This window comes from Delphinapterus leucas, chromosome 19, assembly GCF_059928025.1.
Source record: "Delphinapterus leucas isolate spDelLeu-1000000601 "Yukka" chromosome 19, BTC_Dleu_Yukka2, whole genome shotgun sequence".
In the NCBI taxonomy this organism is placed as follows: Eukaryota; Metazoa; Chordata; class Mammalia; order Artiodactyla; family Monodontidae; genus Delphinapterus; species Delphinapterus leucas.
Window position 1 is genome coordinate 61,002,323 of NC_143147.1, and position 20,886 is coordinate 61,023,208.

Below are 20,886 nucleotides of genomic sequence, written 5' to 3' on the forward strand. Positions count from 1 at the left end.
GCGATTGAGGCTCTTTGTGTGTTTGCTAAAAGCTATGGGTGGCTTTCCCAGAATTTGCATACATCATGGATCCACTAAACTTTCTTACAGTTTCATTGATGTCCCTTCCTTAAAGCTGGTCTGTGGGCCCCACTATGAGGCCCCTGCCAAGCAAAGATACCAAAATGTTTTTCGCCTTGAAGGACTGACGTGCCTTCCTTTTTCACATAGCCAGTATTATCCTGCTGCATTCCCATGTTGTCCTGCCTTCCAGGAAACTTGTAGTAAAATGCAATGTTGTAGCTCAGCCCCAGCCTCCAAAGACTGGGGGAGAACGGAACTTACCTTTAGGCTGGAAGTGCGAAGTCTTGGCACGATCATAGATTCTGTGCTGAAACTCTCCAATGGAACACAGAACATCACAAAATTCCAGACTGTCAAGGGGAAATGGAAATCACCGGTATGGCCTTTTGGAGGGTGTTCGAGGTTGGAGGAGCTCTCTGCTACTGGAAGCCCGTCTGCAGTGCTCGACCTTAAGCACCGGGTTTGTTTGTACCCGTTTCATAGAAGAGAGGGCTGAGAACAAGGAAGCATAGCTCACTTACCGCCACTTGCACCGCTGGTAAATGGGAGGGTTGGGATTCAAAACCAGACCTGTTAGGATAAGCTTTCTTATGCTACAAGAATTGTTTGAGAGAAGCTAATGTAGGTTTATAAAACCCAACGAATTTTAGGACCAGAAAAAGATTTTTTAAGACAACCTGGTTCTCCCTCCTCATTTGATGGACGAACTGGTCTGCCCTGCCAGTCCCTTGGAATGGATAGACTCCCCCACATGAAAGCAAGGGTCTGCCCTGAAAAGTTTCTGTTTAGTTAGGCACCTGAATGGGAAATTACAGAGTGATTTCAGTATTTTATTAGGTGAATTGAAGCAGATATAAGCGAGATCATTCTGTGGTCAAATGCCTTACTTTAATATAAACTATTTTGAAATAGTGACTCTGTATGGTTTTCTGCTATAGTAGCTTTGGCTTTCCCTCATTCCACCTCAAATTAGTGAAAATCACATGCACAGATGGATTCCTCAAGCCTTTGGAATGTTCTGGTACTTTGTTTGTTTACATTTTTAATGGCCTTTTTTGCTGGGGTTCATCTCTACGTGATCCAAAGTTATTCAGACCAACTCTGACCCTAACTTGTTCTCCTGGTCCATCCTTGTCAACCACACTTTCAGAAATGGGCAAGGCCTGCTTGGTTGGGAACATCCCAGAGTGTCCACAGGCTCATCGGCTGTGGGCACTCATCTCGGAATGTTCTGGGAGCCTCGGAAAGGTTATCAGCTGGTTACAGATGTCTGGAGGGGGAAACACGCAGTTTGAAACTAACATAAAGCATGTATGATCTACAGATAGAGAAACAGATCAATAGATACATCAATAGAGTCCACATAGAATTTGGGGGGTTTGAAGGAACCTTAGCATTTAGTGTACCCCAAAGTTCCTCATACCTCAGTACAGAAAGGTGAGACAGCCCACGAGTAAATGATTTGCATGTGGTCATGTCCACAAGTTAGCAGCAAATCTGAGTCTGGGTCAGGTGTCCCAAGGCCTTGTACCACACCACATAGACTGCTCTGTCCAGAGTCTGCACTGACAAGGGGGCTTTTCTTTACTCTGTAAAGATACTGGCATCTTTAGGGAGCCCCAAAGGATTGGGCCTCCAGTGTGGCCTGTCCTTCTTGTTAGTTACGTAGGCAAACACATGTTCTCTAGAACACGTAGAAAATGGCTGGTGGATATCGTGTAACTGGACTCAGCACACCTAAGCAGGAAGGCAGGACAAAAGATTCAGGAATAGCACGACAGAGCCTCGCCCTAAGGAAGGGCCAGGCCATCCTTCCCAGGACCCCTGGAAAGGAGTCTTCAGGAGGCATCGTGGAGACGCTGGGGCACCTGGGGGAGGGAGTTCAGATCTGGGGAGATGGTGGGTCCAGGAAGCTTTATGAATTGATTTTCACTCCAATTAAATCTTGGAAGACAAGGTAGAATTTCAGCTTGGGTCATTGAAGGAGAGTGGGAAATGGCTTTGGGACCTTGGCAGAGGAGAAGGGGCCAGCTGTGAAAGGGCAGCTTGTTTGGACAGAGGGATGTAAAAACTGGTTTTATCGAAAAGAGATGTTTTTCTTTCCCATTGTCCTCATTGAGGCCATGCCTTACGTTTGGTTTTCTGTGCTCCTCCTTTGCAGCAGGGCTGGGGGTGGACCACTTGGCTCCTGGCTGCCGTGGGTGACCAAGTTGTTGCCTTTGCTCCAAAATCAAAGCAAATTAAACTTGCTTTTGTCTGATTAAATTATACGGGGCTTCCCTGGCGGTCCAGTGGTTAAGACTTCGTCTTCCAGTGCGGGGGGTGCAGGTTCAATCCCTGGTTGGGGAGCTAAGATCCCACATGCCTCGCGGCCAAAAGACCAAAACATAAAACAGAAGCAATATTGTAACAAATTCAATAAAGACTTTTAAAATAGTTCACGTCAAAAAAAACTTTAAAAGTAAATATAAATAAATAAATAACATCCAGGTGAGAGCCAGGATCAAGGCCACAAAAACTCTTCCGCGGCCTGGCCCACACGTCCCACACGTTCCCTTCCTTTTCCCACATATATTTAGGAAGCAGGGGGTTATAAGCACATATTTAATCTCAGCAAGACTCTCTTTGAAACAGGTTGCGATGCAGATCATGGTGATAAATCTCTAAGGCTGTATGTGTGTATGTTTGTCCACTTGAAACACTTACTAGATGAACCTAGCGTCAGGAGACCATGTTTCTCAAAACATTGTTCTAGAATTTCAAGTTATCGGCATGAAATGATACCTACAGCTCTCTAATATCTAACTTTCCGTCTTCCTATTTGCAGTGAGAACTTATGTTCTCATTCCTAACGTGTATTTGTGGTTTCTCTTTTTCTTGATTAATCTCGCCAGACGTTTGCTCGTCTTGCTATTGTTTTCAAACTGCTAGTTCTTGGTCTCATTTTCAGATCTAGGATGAGTTTTCCTGGGGCTTGGGGAGGTCTGGTCCTTCGTGTTTGCTTCTTTATTAACTCCTTCTTTCTTTATCCTGTGACGGTTGCTGTCCTTTTGTTTGAGTTCCATGCTCAGCACGTAGATGTCAATCTGTCTGTCTTAGAGCAGGTGTGGGATGCCAGCTCTCAATCCACTGTGTGCAGACATGTGATTCTGTTCTCATCTCTGCCCAGACATTTCTCTGACAGGCCCTCATTCCTGCTTGGCAACAAGAAAACTAAATTTCACTCCCTTTAACCCAGTAAACAATTCCGTCAGGCATTTCCCTCTAACAGCATCTGGTTTAAAGCTTCTTCTCTCTCAGATGTTAGTTAAACATCTGAGCCCATTCAGTTGTGAGCCCACAGCCTCCATCCTGTCCAGGCTCTTCCCAAGCCCAGGTGCAGCTTCCGGGGAGAAAAATGCAGCAGCCCGCCGTCCCCTTCCCGTCCCAGGAACCCACGCCTGCAGACTGCCGAGGGCGCCGGGCCGCAGGGTGTCACCCAGAGAAGTGCGTGCCCACGGCTGGCTGCAGGCTGTGGGGTTGCAGGTTCCCATCCGATTCTTGGTGACTTCTCTGGCGTCACATGGTGACATCGTCCCCTCCTGTCTCAGGCATCGTCCTCTCCTTTAGGCATCGTCCTTAGGCGGTCTTTGGGCATTGTCCTCTCCTGCCCTAGCCTCCCAGTGTTGGGATCCTACAGAGGCTCTGCTCAGCCACCCCTCTCATTCCTACGAGAAGGAGAACTCCCAGCTCACCATCCAGTGGGTGACACTTTGGCGGGGCGGGGCTGGTCCTCTAGCCACGTCTGTGGCCTCCCTGGGTCCACAGGAACCTGAGGAACCCTGTCCTGCCCACCTTGACATGATGAGCGGGCGGGTGGTGGGACCTGCCTCTGCCTGGCCCTGCTCACCCCGGCACTGACGTACCTGCAGGTTCTGTCTCTCGGCTACCTTCATGGGAGGGAGGTGCTTCTGCCGAACCCCACGCCCTTCAGGCTTCAGGGAAGACGATCTTGTCCCTACGGGGGTAGGGGGGAACTTCACCCCGGCCCCCAGCACACAGTTTGCTGTCCTTTGTCACGTGGGACAATCTGCTGGGGTCGGGGTGGGGGCACGGGAGGGACAGCAAAGTGGTGCAGTGTCTTCAGTTACTGCTGAGGACCACCTTCCTTGCAGAACATACGAACGTGCTCTTCTTCCTCGTGATGTCTTCCCTCCGGAAGCAGAGTTCTGAAAGGGAGAGAAAGGCGGGGGTGTCGTCGGGCAGCCTCCAGTCTCGAAGCCTTTCCCTTTCCTCTTTCCTTCCTGGTCCACAGTGAGAAATCATCGGGCCCTCTTGTTGTCCAGGACCGGCCCTGGTGTGTGAAACAGGAGTTAAAGGAATGAAGGGGAGGATCCCGCCTGCCCCTCCCAGCTTCTGGCGGCTGCTGGCAAACCTCAGCGATCCTCGGTGTGTGGCTGCATCTCTGTGATCTCTGCCTCTGTGTCACATGGCCTCCGCCCTCTGTGCCTCTGCTTTCTCATAAGGACACTCTCATTGGATTAGGGCCCACCCTTATCCAGGAGGATCCCATGTAACTAATTACATCTACGAAGACTCTTTTTCTAAATAAAGTCTCACACATAATTCCAGGTGGATGTGCATCTTTGGGGGGCACTATCCAGCCCAGTATGGCATGGGACTTGGGTCTCTGCCGAAGCTGTCACCTTCCCAGGATCTCTTGGTTCCTCCGCCAATGAGCAGGCCAGGCCTGGGGGGTAGTGGAACGTCTGCGGCTCACGTTCCTTTCCCTGGACTCTCCACCTGCCGCGGAAGCGCCGCCACAGCTACAGGTGTTTTGGAGGCTGGAATGCAGTCTTACGGGCCCTGAATAATCTGAGCGTCACTGGGAACACCCACATCCTCACTCCCAGGAGACGATAGAACACTTCGACCATTGTTGTGAGTGGCTGTTCCTTTGAGACCCAAAGCAAGAGAGGTGGGAGGTCCAATGTCAGCTGACAGCGCTGAGTGGCCTGGGCTGCGTTTATGGTGTCTGGTGCCATCGTGCTTCTGCCTAGCCAGGTCGTGCACCGCATAGAGTGTCTGCCACCACGTGAGAGTGAGCGTCAGGCCTGGGGACCTAGTCTAGCTGAGGGTTTTCGGGCTGGGGGAAACGTAGCTGTCACCTGGTCTATTGATGCTCCAGGTGGCTGCACGTTGCAATGACTCGGGAATTTTTAAAAGGACTGATGGCTGAGTCCCAATTCTAATGTGAATTAAGTATGTGACTCTATTAGAAATAGATTCTAATGTGAATCCTGGAAATGGGGTGTGGCCTGGGCTTTGGGGTTTTTTAAGTCTATTTTTAAAAACAGCTTTATTTAGATATAATTAACACACGATTCACCCAGTTTCAAGTGCGCAATTCAATGGTTTTCGGTAGAGTCACAGGGCTGTATATCCGTTATCACAATCTTATCTTAGAACTTTTTTTTTGCCCCTAGAAGTAATCCCAGACTCATTAGCAGGCACACCCCATTACCACCCCCACTATTCTCTTAGCCCCAGGCAATCCACTTTCTCGAGATCTGTCTATTCTGGTTTTGCATATAAAAGGAATCATATATATGAAGCCATTTGTAACCGGCTTATTTCCTAAACATAATGTTTTCAGGGTTCATGCACGTTGTAACATTCCTTTTTATTGCTGAATGCTGTTCTATTGTATGGATGTGCCACATTTTATGTATCCATTCATCAGTGAAGGACATTTGGGTTCTTTCCACATCTGGGCTATTATGAATAATGCTGCTACGAACATTCACGTACAGGTTTTTCTGCGGAACATTCGTTGCCTTAAATTTTACAATTTCCTGTCAATTTATGAATGTCTCAAAAGAAGAAGTTGGTTATCACCTCCCACTAATATAGGATAAACCAGCCTCCTCTTGGTAGTATTTGCTTCTCATATTTACTCTCGATCTTTCTGTAATGAAACAGAATCTCTTGTTATTAAAATGTAGCTTGCTATCAATTTTTTGGTCCAATCTGATAACCTCTGTCATTTTACTGGCAAATTTAGTCCATTCACAATCATAATTACTATTCTGGATTCGTATCTACCATATTATGAAATTTCTTGTTCCACATTTCATATGTTTTCCTCTTTTCTTGTCTTTTTCTTTTTTTAATATTTATTTATTTATTTGGCTGCACCAGGTCTTAGTTGAGGCACACAGGATCTTTTAGTTGCGACATGCAAACTCTTAGTTGCGGCATGTGGGATCTAGTTCCCTGACCAGGGATCAAAGCTGGGCCCCTGCATTGCAAGCGTGGAGTCTTAGCCACTGAACCACCAAGGAAGTCCCTTTTCTTGTCTTTTTAATTGAGCTTTCTTTAGTTCATCCCTACCGCCACTAGTTTGGAAGCTACATAGATGTGTATTCTTTTTTTAGTTAGCCTTACATTGTGAATACTTTGTCTAAAAGGAATGAATATTTCTCATCTACTCTCAGAAAATAGAAGAACCATAGAATATTTCACCTTCTATCATCTCTCCCATTGTATATTTTTTAAAAAACCTTTTTTTGAAACATTCATAAACTGACAGGAAATTGTAAAGATAGTACAGAGAGGTCCTGTGTACACTTCACCCAGTTTTCCCCCGTGGTTACATCTTACGTAATTGTAGTATAATATCAAAACCAGGAAATTAACACTCATAAAATGTATGTATAGTCCTCTCATTTTATCAGACGTATAAATTTATGTAACCACCACAATCAAGATACAGGAGTGTTCCCTCACCACAGAGATCTCCTCACAGACATCCTTTCAATAGTCACACCCATGACCTTGTCCCCTACCACCTGTAATCCCTGGCAAGCACTGATCTGTTTTCCATCTCTATGATGTTGTCATTTTGACAAAATTATATAAAATCATCCTCTATGTGACCCTCGGAGATGGGCCTTTCTACTCAGCATAATGCTCCTGAGATCCATCCACGTTGTGGTATACATCAGTAATTCCTTCCCTCTTTCTGTTAAGCGCCGTTCAACAGTATGGATGCACGAGTTTGTTTACCCGTCCTACTTCTACTGTAGGACATTTTGCTTGTTTCTACTTTTTGGCTACTCTGAATAAAAATTGCTCTAAATAATCATATAAGGTTTTTATGTGGACATAAGTTTTCTTTCTCTAGGATAAATGCCCAAGACTACGGCTGTTGGGTCATATGATAACTGTCTGTTTAGATTTTAAAGAAACTACCAAACTTTTTCAAAGAGACTATGCCATTTTACGTTCCCACCGGCCATGTAGAAGGTATCCAGTTTTTCTGCACGTTCAGCACTGGGCATTAACATTATTTTTTATTTTAGGTGTTCTAATAAGTATGCAGTGATAGCTCTTTTTGGCTTTAATATTTCATTTCCCTAATGGTTTAGTTATGTTGGATGTATTTTCATGTCCTTATTTGCCATCTGTTTGCCTCTTCAGTGAAATATCTCTTCATTTTCTGACCTATTTTCTAATTGGATTTTTTTTTTTTTTTTTTTTTTTACTGTTGAGTGTTGAGAGTTCTTTATCTATTCTAGATACTGGATACGTGCTTTGCAGATACTTTCCGCCAGTCTTAGCTTGCCTTTTCATCTTCTTAACAGGGTCTTTGAAAGAGCAAACATTTAAAATTTTGATGAAGTCCAGTGAATTTTTTCCTTTTTTTTCCCCAAAAGGTGTTGCTAATCTGAAAGCCATGGCCCTGGATGAGTAAAACCCTCTCCCTGAGCCCGTCTGTCTCCCTGCGTCCTCTGACAGCCTGAGTGTGAGAAGAATCCCCCTCACTGGGGGCGAGCTGGCCTTCCTGACGCTTTTCCTATGGGCCGCATTCTCGCTGTTTCAGCCATCGAGGCAGCCTGACCCTGCTTCCTTTGAACGACTCTTCAGGTATCTGAAATCAGCTTTCTGAGGTTCTTGTCTCCTCTTTTCCAAAGGAAGAGGGTGTCCGCTTGCTGGGTCATTGGTTGGTCAGGCAGGATGTGTCGGATGGGCTGGGGATGCTTGGGCCCCTCCTGGCCCACTCCCTCCGTTCAGCACAGCGGGCCCTGGTCAGCCCTGTGGGGTGGACAGAATGAGGAAACCGAGACCCCTTGGTTTGCCTTAAAGAGTCTCTGGTTGTTTGCAAGCTCCGTACACGTTCCCAAATCCTGGCTCATGTGCCCCAAGAGGCCTCGCGGGCAGGCGGACCCCAGGGAAGAGAAAAGCAGGGCCCTGCAAGTGTCACACCTGCAACAGGTGTGAGCCGGCCAGGCCTCCATTTGCTCACTTGCGGAGCAAAAGAGGCAGAATCTGCTGTGCAGGTGCCATCAGGGGGACTCAGGAATGCCGGGCCTCCAGCCTTCCGCTCAGCACAGAGGGACCTTAGTGATATCATGAGAACAAGGACAAACACGGATGGAGCTCATCCCAAGCCAGGCCAGGCTCCAATGCATTTAACCTCTCAACAGCCCAGAGCCAGCCCTGCCCGGTGCCTCGGCCCCACAGCTGCAGTGCAGGCCCAGACAGGTGTAGTGATGTGAGCAATTCACCCGGCAGGTAAGCGGCAGAGAGTCTCCCGGCGATGTGGCTGGGGAGTGGGAGCCCGAGGCCACTGGGCTCACTGCCCTCCCGCGTCCACTCGTGAATAGAAGCTGCCTCCTGTCCCAGGCGTGTGTTTGGATCAGTGGGTCATCCTGCTTCTCTTCTGAGAACCACATGCACAGACACCAGACCGATGAAGCTCCTGGGTTTGCATCTCTGTGGGGTGGTGTAACCCAGGCAACTCTGCTGCTGGGGCTGGTGAGGGGACGGCGCTCCCCCACGATCACGTTCATCCATATGACAATTGGGAGACCAGCGAAGAATCTGGCCAAAATGGTAAGTCCTGAGGCTTGTTTGGGAACCGTCAGGCCAAGCAAAACCAGATTGGAAACTGTATTTCCAGATCTCCATTCAGATCGCTATCTTCGTGATTCCCAAAACTGAAGTGTAAACACACAGAAATCCCCACTTAAAGTCTAAAAATGCTGTTCTTATAATTCTTCTAAAGACCTCAAATTGTGGAGTGTTCTTCTTCAAAATATTTTGAATCTTTGCCCCTGGGAATACTGTCTTTTTAAAATCAGAATCTTCAGTTTCCCATCTGGGCTCATGACTAGATAGATTTCCACGTCACTGGGGCCCAGATTTTTCATCTCTAATACCCTCTTCCAGGTCGGCGGCCTCAGACACTTGCCCAGGGCTGCTTTCCGCCCCCCATGCCTGGTCCTGGGGCAGGCTGATGGTTCCCTCCACTACACCTGGCCAGTTCTGGTCACTCCTGATGGCTCTCCCTTCTTGGGGCTGCCAACAAAGCCCCACAAACTGGGGGGCTTAAAACATCTCACAGTCTGGAGGCCAGAAGTCCGAAATCAAGGCGTTAGCAGGGCTGTGCTGTCCTTGGAGGTGTAGGGGAGGGTCCTGCCAGGCCTCTTCCAGCCTCTGGTGGCCCCAAGCATTCCTTGGCTTGTGGCCACATCACCCCAATTCTGTCTCCATCCTCACATGGCCTCATCTGGGTCTGTGTCTCAAATCTCCCTCTGCTTTTATCTTATAAGGACACCAGTCTTTGGATTTGGGCCCCACCCTAAATGGAGTTGGGTTTCAACTCAGAATCCTTTACTTAGTTACATCTGCAAAAACCCTTTTTACAAATGAGGTCATGTAAGGTTCTAGGCAGACAGGACTTGGACATATCTTTTTTTGAAAAACTTCATTGAGATGTAATTCACATGCCATATAATTCACCCATTTAGTGTACAATTCAATGGTTGTTCATGTATTACATTAATTTTTTAAAATTGCGGTAAAAAATGTACACATATCTGGGGTCACCTCATCTCTCACCTGCTGCACTGGCCATGGGCTTGACTCATGGGCATGGGGTGGGGAGGGGGGCCATTTCCCTTCATTTTCAGTTACTCCCTTGGGTCAGCCTGTGTGGCCCTTGGGCTGCCTTTGTGGGCATTGTGTGACAGCCATAGGGCAAAGCCCAGGGCTGACCATGTGATCAGAGGACTGAAGTCCCCCTTACCCCCGCGGGTCCTGGGCATACTTTTGACACCTGAATGGGGAAGGGGGTGATTCCTCAGCGGGATGTTTTGGCTCTGCCCATCTCTCACCCTTGCGGTCCGGGGTCCGTCAGGGGCTCCCAGGTCCGGCCTCTGCATTGTGGTCCCCTGTGCTGCGTCCTTCCTGGTTCCCTTCTCTCTTTCTGGAGACGCACCTGGCCTGGCCTGTTCTGCCCGGATAGGTTTGGGCTGGATGGTCACTGATATTGCACTCTGACCCTTTCTGTAAGTGTTGCTCTCCGGGTGACTTATATATATGTTTATGGGGTTTCTTTTTAATACCCCAGGACGTTATTTAAATGATAAGAGACTGTGACACAGAGGCTTTTGCTGAGATTTCGGGCAGGTGGGCATTTTCCTCCCTTTGAAACCTGGCTGCCTCTGCAAGGGGACGGTGAGGTAGCTGAAGACCAGCTGCTGCATCGCCGGGGAAGTGCGGATGGGGTGGGGCCACGGGTCACAGAAGTGGCGCTAGGAGGCTGATGAAACAGCTGACAGCTCAGCCCTCCATCACCTGTGAAAATGGCAGGAAAAAAGCAGAATGTTCCATGTCATTTAGCCAGTCCCATGAAGCTGATTCTCTGGGGCACTTTAGCCAGGAGGACACGCTCCCGCATTTGCTCTGAGGCCATATTATCTCACGCCTGGGATTTCAGAAGAGCTGTCACCCTCTGGCTGTACCCATGGCAACGGGAGACCCAGCATCAGGAGCGCTCTCTCAGTGTCTGCATTCAGCACCGCGGGATGTGGAGGGGGGGCGCTTTGGGAACAGAGTAGACCCTGGCAGTCACTGGCTCCAGACCCCTCCTTCGAGGGCGTAGCAGGGAGCCACCAACGGGAAGGGAAGGGCCGAGGAAGACCCGTCTTCTGACTCCTTGCCGGACCCCTGCTAGCCCTGCTGCTCCTCCCTCAGGGGAGGCTTCCGGTACTTTCTCCCTTGATGGGCATTAACTGTCAAGAGGCGCCAACAGCTATGGGAAGGGAAGGAGAAGAGTCCGTAAGGCCATGAGAAAGGGGAACCAGAAGGGTTGGAGGAAAGCCAGAATGTTCCAGAATCTGCGGGAAGCAGGGGCTATCCAATACAGCAAGCAAGTCAGGTTAGATAATTAGCAAATTCAGCATTTGTTTGGAATCCACCTAAAAGATCATCCCTAATTTGAGCTTATTTCTAGGCAACATTCCCTGGACCTAGTAATTAGGGAGCAACCTTTCCCTCTGAGATTTTTGTCATTCTGGAGATGTCCTATTATGCAGACAGTGAAGGGAAGCAGCACGATAGATAGAACGTTTTTTTTTCCTAAGCCACAAACCATCCTTGGCTTCTGCAGTTTCTCCCTAGCATTGCAAGGTAGTAGCTCTTGTGCTTTAAGTCTTCCCCAGAAATGTTTAACGATAGCAAGAAATATATAAACAAGCAAAACCCAGACTTATAGCTACAGACTTGATTTCTACATGGCAGAAGCTAGGTTTTCTTTGTCTTTTATGGCACGTTTCCAGGTCTACATATTGTCTGGCCTGTGCACCGTTGGTTTTTATACGTTTTGGGATTTGACCTGTTGTGAAAACTATTCTTGCCACGTCCATACATGTAATAACACCTAATTACTACTTAATATTCTATTTGTTAATTCAACGACCGTTTAAGCTTTTTCCGTATCCAAGGCAGTGTGCTGAGCAGTTAGAGTTCAGTGGGGAAAGCAGTGTCCCTGCTCCCAAAGGCACATGGACAGCATTCCAGGACAGGGGAATCAGGACATGATGGGAGCCTGTGTACATTGTGTTTAGACCAGAGGGGCCAGTGGTCACTTATTTGGAAGGAGGGAGGGGGTCAGAAAGTCTTCCTTGAAGCAAAGCCTCTCTCTGGCCATTCAACATTCTCAAATCCTTTATGCCGTGGTTCTTCTATATTTTATCAGAAAACCTTCAGCAGTAGGTCAGTGCCACAAGCTGTCCACCTGCGTTTCTATACCCGGTTGCTGAGCCCCGTGAGAAGCCATCTCATCCTCTAAACATCCAATTTAATTGCTCATAAGTTCCACCTTCCATAAAACACTGAACACATTCAGCCAAGTTCTCTGCCACTTTATAACATGGATCACCTTTCCTCCAGTTTCCAAAGTCAGCTCCATCCCTTTAACTAACTGTCTGTTAATCCCATTCCTGGTCATTCCCCCATGACAGCAACTTCATGCTATTCCATCAGTGGCTGTCTTCCCACTGGCCAGTCTTGGCCCCATGGGGGATTGGTTCATGCCCCTGAACCCCTAGATTCGCACCTGCCTGAGTGCCGTGTGGTTTCCCACAGGTATCCTTTGCTGTGTCTTCAGAGACGTCTCAGTGTGAGAGACACACAGTGCAGGAGAGGCAAAGTACTGTCAGGCTACAAGGCCATGAAGCTTGTGGCTGGAAGGTGGACCACCAGGATGTGAAGAAGACGCCAGAGGGTGTGATACAGTTCACCCGTCGCACTGCTCAGATCCACTCGTTCCTCACGTCACGTCCAATCCATCTCAGAGCCCTCCAGGTGGTGGCAAGAATCAATAGCATTTCAGGTATCTTGGTGTCACCATCAGACTCGATATCCACCAGCCCTCAAAATTCGGGGTGTCCCCCTTTTCCCAGTGAATACTCTGATAAACGGCTGTAAGTCCATTTAAGGAAGAGTTAAGGGGCCTTTATCATAAACAGCTGTGGTGCCAGTGCAGAGGCTCTTTCTCAGGAGGACCAGCGTCCTCCCTTCATCAGTGGACTCTTGGTGCATGAAACTGACCCAACGTGATTTTCCACCAGCTCTAGATTTTTCACCAGCTCTAGATTTTTGTCTTGGTTCCACTAATTCCCTGCCCATCCCAATGGCCTTTTAGCTTTGCTGTCCATTATAGTTGTTATGTCTACCTGACCACTGTCCAGTGGGGACTGCCACCTGCCTTCTCCACTCTGTAATCACATCAGCATCTTCACTGACACTGGGGAGCCCAGTCCCATGGCTGGACCCCTACTGTAGACTGCAGGCCCACAGAGGACAGCCAGCCTGGAGCCTCTCAAACATGTCCATGCCCCTCTCACCAATGCATTTCCTATTGCTTTTGTAAAGGGGGTGTCCCTTGAGCTTTGCTGGGGAACACAGTCAGGTGGTAAGTTCTTTCATCTCACACAGCAAAGTCATCCTAACATTGCCCCTTCCCTGAGCCCTCTGTCCCTTACCTCAATGCTCTGCCCAGGCAGTTCCAGCCTCTCTGCCTAATTTACTGCAGGTCATCATGATGCACAAGCTTCACGGACCCATCCCGGCAGGGTAGTAAGGCAGGCTCCAGGCCTTCTCCAGCCTCTAAACTAAGCTGGTGACTAAACTAAGCTGGAGATGTTCAGTCCAAGTCTGAAGATCTGAGAACCGGGGGGCCGATGGTGTAAGTCCCAGACTGAGTTTGAAGGCCTGAGAATCAGATGTCTGAGGGGAGGAGGAGGTGGACGTCTGCACTCAAGCAGGGAGCAAATTCACCTTTCCTCTGCCTTTTTGTTCTACTCAGACCCTCCACAGAGTGGGTGATGCCCACCCACATCGGGGAGGGCCATCTTCTTTCCTCCGTCCACCAGTTCAAATGCTCATCTCTTCCAGAAAGACAAACCCAGAGATAATGTTTGACCAGCTATCTGGGCATCCCTTAGCCCAACCAAGTTGACACATAAAATTAACCATCACAACAGGTGAACTCACAGTCTGAAGCCCAGAGGTTCCCCCTTCTGCCCTGGTTGGGGAAGAACACTGATAGGTGTTTTCTACTTTGGTTTTCCCCATTATCACTTTGCTCCACAAGGAAGTGGAGAGAGATTGGGAGACTCAGAGGAACCACCCTCAAAGCACAAAATCCTTACGAAAAGACCAGACTGGGAAGAAATGAAATTTCCAGATCTCGACTCTAGGTTTTCCCCTGATTGCTCAACTTAAAGCATTAACCACATTCCAGGTAGAAGATGATCCATTTTTATTCTAAAGACCCAGCATGTGTTGTGCTTCTGCTGTTCTCTCCCCTTCAGTTTTATAAACACCCTGAAAATGACTTACAGACGTAAACATCAATCAGGAACTCTCTCCAGCCTGTATGACAAAATCCAGGGCCGTCTGCAAAGGAAAGTTCTGCTCCCCCATTTTATCGTTGTTTTGATTTCCGAGGGGTCCCCAGGGCATCTGGTTTCCATAACTTCCTGCTTCCTCCAGATGGAATGACCCAGCCAGCCAGCTCCCTCCAAGGAGAGCGTGTGGTCAGGCTGGGGTTCCTTCCCTGCACCTCCTTCCTCACGTTTGGAAAGTTGGAGATTTCCTCTCGGTTTCATGGTTTATGTCAAATAGCTGTATATTCAAAGCAAACGGACTGCTTTGTGTATTTCAACATTCCTTCGCGTAACTTGACTTATCTGACTCTTGAGAGTTGTGGCTGTTTTTGCAAATCACTGAAGAGGGGCAGAAGCAGGTTCTCTAGCTAATGGAAAGGGTTGGGGGGAGGGGAGAGCCTCAGACCCCTCCCACCATGAGCAGGCAGACCACAGACCACAGTGTGTCTTGGGTCCTGGGAGGGCCCCAGGTTGGCTTTTCTGAAGCCGTTTTCCATGCCCACGTGCGGTTGGTTCCCGTGTGAAAGAAGCCCCACTGGCGATCGGCAGCTTTCCCCAAGCTTTCCCATGGGGCAGGCATTTCCCCATGTTTCCGGGGCAAAGACAGAGTGAAGTGCCAGGTGCTGAGGTCAGAGTCGACTGTTGGTGCGTTTGTGCATTAGAGAGACAAACCCAGGATACGTGTGTAAAAGAGCTAAAACCCAGCACTGGGAAAATATACCCAATACTGGCCCTTGAAAGATTGGGTCACTCCCAGCACCTTTAAATGCCAAAAAACGCTCCGCGGTTTTAAGGCACATGCTAACAAGAGCTGTGCTCCCAGGTCAGTCTTGAAGCTTCATCAAGTCGATTTAAAATTCAGAGGTTGGGGGCTTCCCTGGTGGCGCAGTGGTTGAGAGTCCTCCTGCCGATGCAGGGGACACGGGTTCGTGCCCCGGTCCGGGAAGATCCCACATGCCGCGGAGCGGCTGGGCCCGTGAGCCATGGCCGCTGAGCCTGCGCGTCCGGAGCCTGTGCTCCGCAACGGGAGAGGCCACAACAGTGAGAGGCCTGCGTAACGCAGAAAAAAAAAAAAAAAAAAAAAATTCAGAGGTTCTCAAAGCCTGTTCAGCGATTCCAGGGTAGGCGGCATCACAACAGTCATGAAGCTCACAGAACAAAAGCTCGCTGTCCAGACCAGACAGCTGCTATTTGATGCTGAGTTTGGTGTCTCGTGGACCGAACCCCAGGATGCAGAGGTAGGAGGCTCTTAGGGATCATCCAGTCTATTATAAATGAGAACTCAGCCCGCAGACCAGCCCTGCCTCCCTGTTAGCTCAGTGCCCTAGGGAAGGGTACCCCATCGCTCTGTGCCTCAGTTTCCTCCTCAGAATCTCGTTTCACTAAGATGTTGAGAAATGGCCTTACATCCTACGCTGGGTCTATGGCCCACACTAGGTCCAGAGAGAGCTACCGGGATTAGCTTTGCTGGGCTGTGGTCTTCGATCCTGGCTGCTATGCACTTGCAGAAGATGTGTCCTCGGTACAAAATACGACCATGCTTTGCTGCCAAGGATAGAGAAAATGGAAAGTTCAGCTTCTTACTCCACAATGCAGGAGTTCTAGTGACAGTTATATTTGGATAAATGGAAGTTAGAGGTTTTAGTGATTTTCTGGTATTCTGACCACACCAAAACTTCGCCCTAGTTGCTAATACACTCTGTGTCAATCAGGGTTCAACCCGAGAAACAGGGCCAGCAGGGTGTGTGTGTGTGTGTGTGTGTGTGTGTGTGTGTGTGTGTGTAGACTTATTGCAAGGGATTGACTTATGTGATTGTGAGGGCTGGCTAAGCAAGTCTGAATTCATAGGGCCGGGAAATAGGCAGACTGGAAATTTGGGGCACTGGCCGAAGCTGTTGGCCACACATGGAATTCTTTCTTCTACAGGGAAACCGCAGCTCTGCTTTTAAGGTCTTTCAGCTGATTGGGCGAGGACTACCCAGGTTATCCAGGCCATTTCCCTTATGTAAAGCCAATCGATTATGGGCTTTTATCACATCTACAAAATACCTTCCCAGAAGCATCTAGGTTAGTGCCACACAGACACACTCTGTCCCTGCAGAATGAGCCCTTTTATATTGACCCGTCCTTGAAATTTGCATTTGCTAAACTCCCTGATGCCACAAAGACAAGAGACTTCACCATTTGCTACTGACTTGTTGACCAACAGGGATTTTAATCCCCGGCTTGCTTGCCCCGGGCCTTTGTGGCCGCTCTGCACACAGCATCCCAGCTCTGGACTCTCTTGACTTAAACTTGTACCTTAGAAATGCACTTTTCCTGTGTCCCAGGCCCTCAGACCTCTTGCCTGCTAGTCTGGTGCTTCTCAAATTACCTGTGGCAAAGGACCAGTTGTTTTGCTTTGTTATTAATTTCCAATCCATTAGGCGACTAATGCTTTCATAAAACACGATAAAGATGAACCACCAGAAAAAAATGACCATGCAGTTAGATGCCATGGAGCTATCAGAGTGTCTGGACATTGGCTTGCAATTTCTGTGCTCACCACAGGCCCAGGACAAGCAGTCTCAGGCTGTCACTGAGCATGGACCATGCACGCCATGGATGACTCATGGATTCCTTCTGTGAATATTTCTTGAGCACTTACTATGCGCCAGGCACTGCTTTAGCTCATGAAACTATACTTTTAATGGAGGGAGACAATGGAGAAACATAATAAATAAGTAAATTAAACACTGTGTTAGAAGGTGATACGTTCTATGGGAAAAACTAAAGCAGGGCAGGGGATGAGATTGCTGAGTTGGTTGGGTTCCCCACCCCCTGGCTGGGTGTCTTGGGGTTCTAAATGGTGATGTAAACCCATCTGTGGAAAAGTGTGCATGGTTGTCCTTATCGTTAATACGTTTGTATTTTAACAGGAAGCTTCTTATTACGCAGGATGAGAACTGAGACCCATGCATTGACACCTGTGGGTCAGGTCAACACTGAGGGCCTGGGATCTCTGAACCGGAAGCAGAAGCACGTGGACGGGCCCCGGGGAATTTCTGAACGGAGATGGGAGCAGAGAGAACCCGAGGAAGAACAAAAGGTAACAGAAAACACTAAGGTTAAGCCAGGTACCCACCACCCCTCATGCTTAAACGGGAGGAGGAAGGAATGTTCTCGCTGGGCTCATTTTAACTCGGCGGGCAGCAGCTTCAAGGGAGGGCGCTGGGGTCCTGTAGACTTAGTACAATGCAGACAACCCGGGAAACCATTAGTCTTGCTGCAATTAGCAATTTTTTTAACAACAATAATGTGCTCATTGGCATCACCCCAGTTGACCGGGTGTTCGACTGTGAAGGAAAAGAACAAAATCTAAGAATGTGCACAAAGGGCTGGAAATAGAGTGTCAGGGATGCCTAAAGGCTGCCGTGAAAGCAGGGACCTTGTACTTTTTAGCTTTCAGGGTGAAAATAACACTCCATGAGAACATGTGAGTTTATTGTTCCACTTGACAACGTGTAAAATGGAGACAAATGATAATAATAGGTGAGACTTAGCATCCATTGTTAATCCACGTGCTGCGCCTTGAGGGGGCTCTTTCATTGTCCCCCATTTTCAAATGAGGCGTGAGAGGCTGGCTGACCAAGGCTGCAGGCAGGCTGGTGCTGCAAACCCTGGCCACTTGGCTACGTGTCTGGGCTCCTACCCATGACGCCATCCTGCCTCTCAGGAGCGCCCCGCATCCCTTCCAGTAAGTTGCGGGGGGCTGTTCTGGGTAGAGGGAGCAGCCCAGGACCCTCAGAGCACTTACTTCACCAGCTCAGCCACTCAGAGACCAGCACCCAAGACAGAGCCTGTGCCCCAGGCCACGCTCCTGTAAGCTAAGCGGATCCCAACAAGAAGAGCACAGGCTGCTTCCTCAGAGCTGGCCAGGACAGGGAGTCAGTCCAATCACCTGCGTTTGGAGAGAGATGGATGGAGAGATGGATGGAGGGAGGGAGAGAGATGGGTGGCAGCCAGAGCAGTAGAAAGCTTCTGGCAGAGCAAAGGCAAGGCTTTGGGTGAGCCACAACTGGAGGCTGTTGGCGTAGGGGAGCTGGCATGCTAATTACAAGCAGGACACCCTTTGTGATTGGTTAGGGGGCATATTTGTTTTTGCCAGGTTGGTCCTGAGTTGAAAGCAGGGGCAAAGGGAAGCTGGCAGTCCCTGGCCAAGTCCTGGCCATTTTGGCCTGACTGCTGCAGGGGTTGTAGTCAGAGTTCTCTTGTCATATTTGGTCTGGCTGTTGCTGTTTGTATGTTTGATCTCTTGTAATGAGAATGTTCTCCAAACGCCGGCTCCCAGGCATGTTCTCCAAACACATGGCGCTGTCATGGGCATAGTGCCCCGGGGAGCTGATTCCACTGAACGCCTGGAAACAGACTCACAGGCCCAGGTGCGGGGTGGCTCTACACCCTGGAGTGGGGACAGAGGGCTGCATCATGGTCATCTCCCCAGTAGCTACAGATGAGACCTGCCCCAGTCCTCTCTGTGGGGACTAAACTGAGCCCCAGGAACCCCTTTCCCCCTGTCAGACACCCACTGTTCTCTAGCCAATTAGCTCAGAAAAGCCTGGGAGCTTGGGGCTGGGAGCGGAGGGGAAGGAAACCCAGTTAGGTTGCCTCATTCCTGCAATCCTCTGCTCAAGTGTCTTCAAGTCAGTCTCTCCTGCGCTACATCGTAATGTAGCACCGCTGCTTATCCTGTCTTTATTTGGAATTTGGATATTTTGTTATCACGCGTTATTTGCATTCACTTTGATATTCTTCAAGTATTGCATTGCATATCGTTTATCTTGATCCCTGAGTGTTGGGGACTCCCTTAAATTTTGCACCTGAAGCAGGTGCCTCGTGCTCCTCACCCCGCCCCCTCCCTGCTTTCAAGCCCCGAGGGCTTCCTCCTCAGTATCTAGTGTTCCAGGGCTGGCGAGTAAATGCTGCACATTTTTAATGGACTGTTAGGTTTCAGTCATGGTTTCTGCTTCACTTTTTATTAATTAGCAATTAATTCATCTCAAATATTTCTTGAGCCAACTCTATTCCAGGAACCGTGCCAGGTGCCGGGGATTCAGGAATGAGCGAAACACTAGTGGGTGGGCTTTAGCCCTGGAGCTCACAGTTCTGGGGCTGGAGTCCCAGACTCCGTGGCCCTCACCCTCCCTACCTTTGTCCCGGTGGAGGGAGGGCTCCTGGAGAGGGCCCTTGGTAGCCCTTGGTGGGGGCAGCACGCGTGTTGGGGGAGTGAGCTGAGCCACATGCCTCCTGGCTCCTCTGGGATCAGTTTTGGCTCCGCCAAGGTGGCAGGGAGCTCCCCTGCCCCAGTGGAAATGACTGTCAGAAGAAGCCTGCAAGATGCTTGCACCATGGGGTTGAGGGGTCAGCTCTTCGGATCTGAGAGGCCCTGCCCTCTTTCTCGACCCTGGCCAGCCCATCCCTCCTCTTTCATAAACACACTTACAGTTTTGGAAACCAGTTCCAACCACCCCCAGCCCAGGACCTCACAAGAGTGGCCACCCATGGGTGTTAAACAACGGTGAACAGAGCGCCAAGGAAAGAGCCCATCTTGTAAAACCTTCGGTGTCACCTGCTTTGCAAATCCAAAGATAGAAACAACATCAGATCAGCTTTGCTCCTTACTGGCAAGCCTTTCCATTTACCTTGTAGGGGGGATGGTCACTGTCTGCGGGTCTGAGCTCGGGAACCCTCAGATCTTCTAGGACCAGGAACAGGTGGGTGTCTTCCAGCCCGAGGTCTGTAATGACACTGCCTCTCCAGCTGACCTATACCTTTGCCCCTTTTCCACTGTAATGCCCCATTGTACTAAAGCTCTACATTTCCCTGGCCGGGTTCCATAGCTCTGTGGGTTGCTTTTCAACGTCAGAAGTGTCTCATTTTTGGACATTAAAGCCCAAAGTTCTAAATCGTAACTTGTCTCTCTCATCCACTAAAAACCTTCTCCTTGGTCCTAGTTTCCTTCCTGGTCTCTCAGGCTCCCACCCCACCTTTTCACTCTCAGCTGAGGCCTGGCTCGTACTGGGAGGGGGATGGTTACTGTAATCATTGATAGGATGGATTGAAACCCACCATCTTTCTATTTGTTTTCAACATGTCCCATCTGTTCTCTTGTTCCCTATTCCTGCTTTCTTTTAGATGATTTTTTATGATCCCATTTTATGTCCACGATTGTCTTACTGGCTGTTATGGGCTGAATTGGGTCCCGTTAAAATTCATATGTTGAAGCCCTCACCCCCAATGTGATGGTGTTAGGAGGTGGAGCCTTTGGGAGGTGATGAGGGTTAGGTGAGGTCATGAGGGTGGGGCTCCCATAATGGGATTAGTGCCCTAATAAGAGGAGACACCTAAGAGCTTGCTCTTAGTCTCTCTACCATGTGAGGACTTATCAGGAAGTCAGCTGTCTGCAAACTAGGAAGTGGACCCTCACCAAGAACCAAAGCTGCTGGCACCTCCATCCCCAGAGCTGTGAGAAATAAATTTCTGTTGTTTTAAGCCACCCAGTTATGCAATTTTAAAAATTTTGGTGGGCTTTCCTGGTGGCGCAGTGGTTAAGAATCCTGCCAAT

At 49.0% G+C, this 20,886-nt stretch overlaps 1 protein-coding gene across 1 annotated transcript in view; it reads left to right on the forward strand.

Annotated features, from left to right (window-relative positions):
• Positions 1 to 20,886, forward strand: part of DNAH17 (dynein axonemal heavy chain 17) — a 175,593-nt gene that overhangs the window by 15,121 nt on the left and 139,586 nt on the right. The window contains exons 2-4 of the mRNA XM_089901595.1: positions 7,761 to 7,971; positions 8,620 to 8,940; positions 12,478 to 17,370. The gene's annotated coding sequence lies outside the window, so the exon portion shown is untranslated. The remainder of the gene's footprint in view (positions 1 to 7,760; positions 7,972 to 8,619; positions 8,941 to 12,477; positions 17,371 to 20,886) is intronic.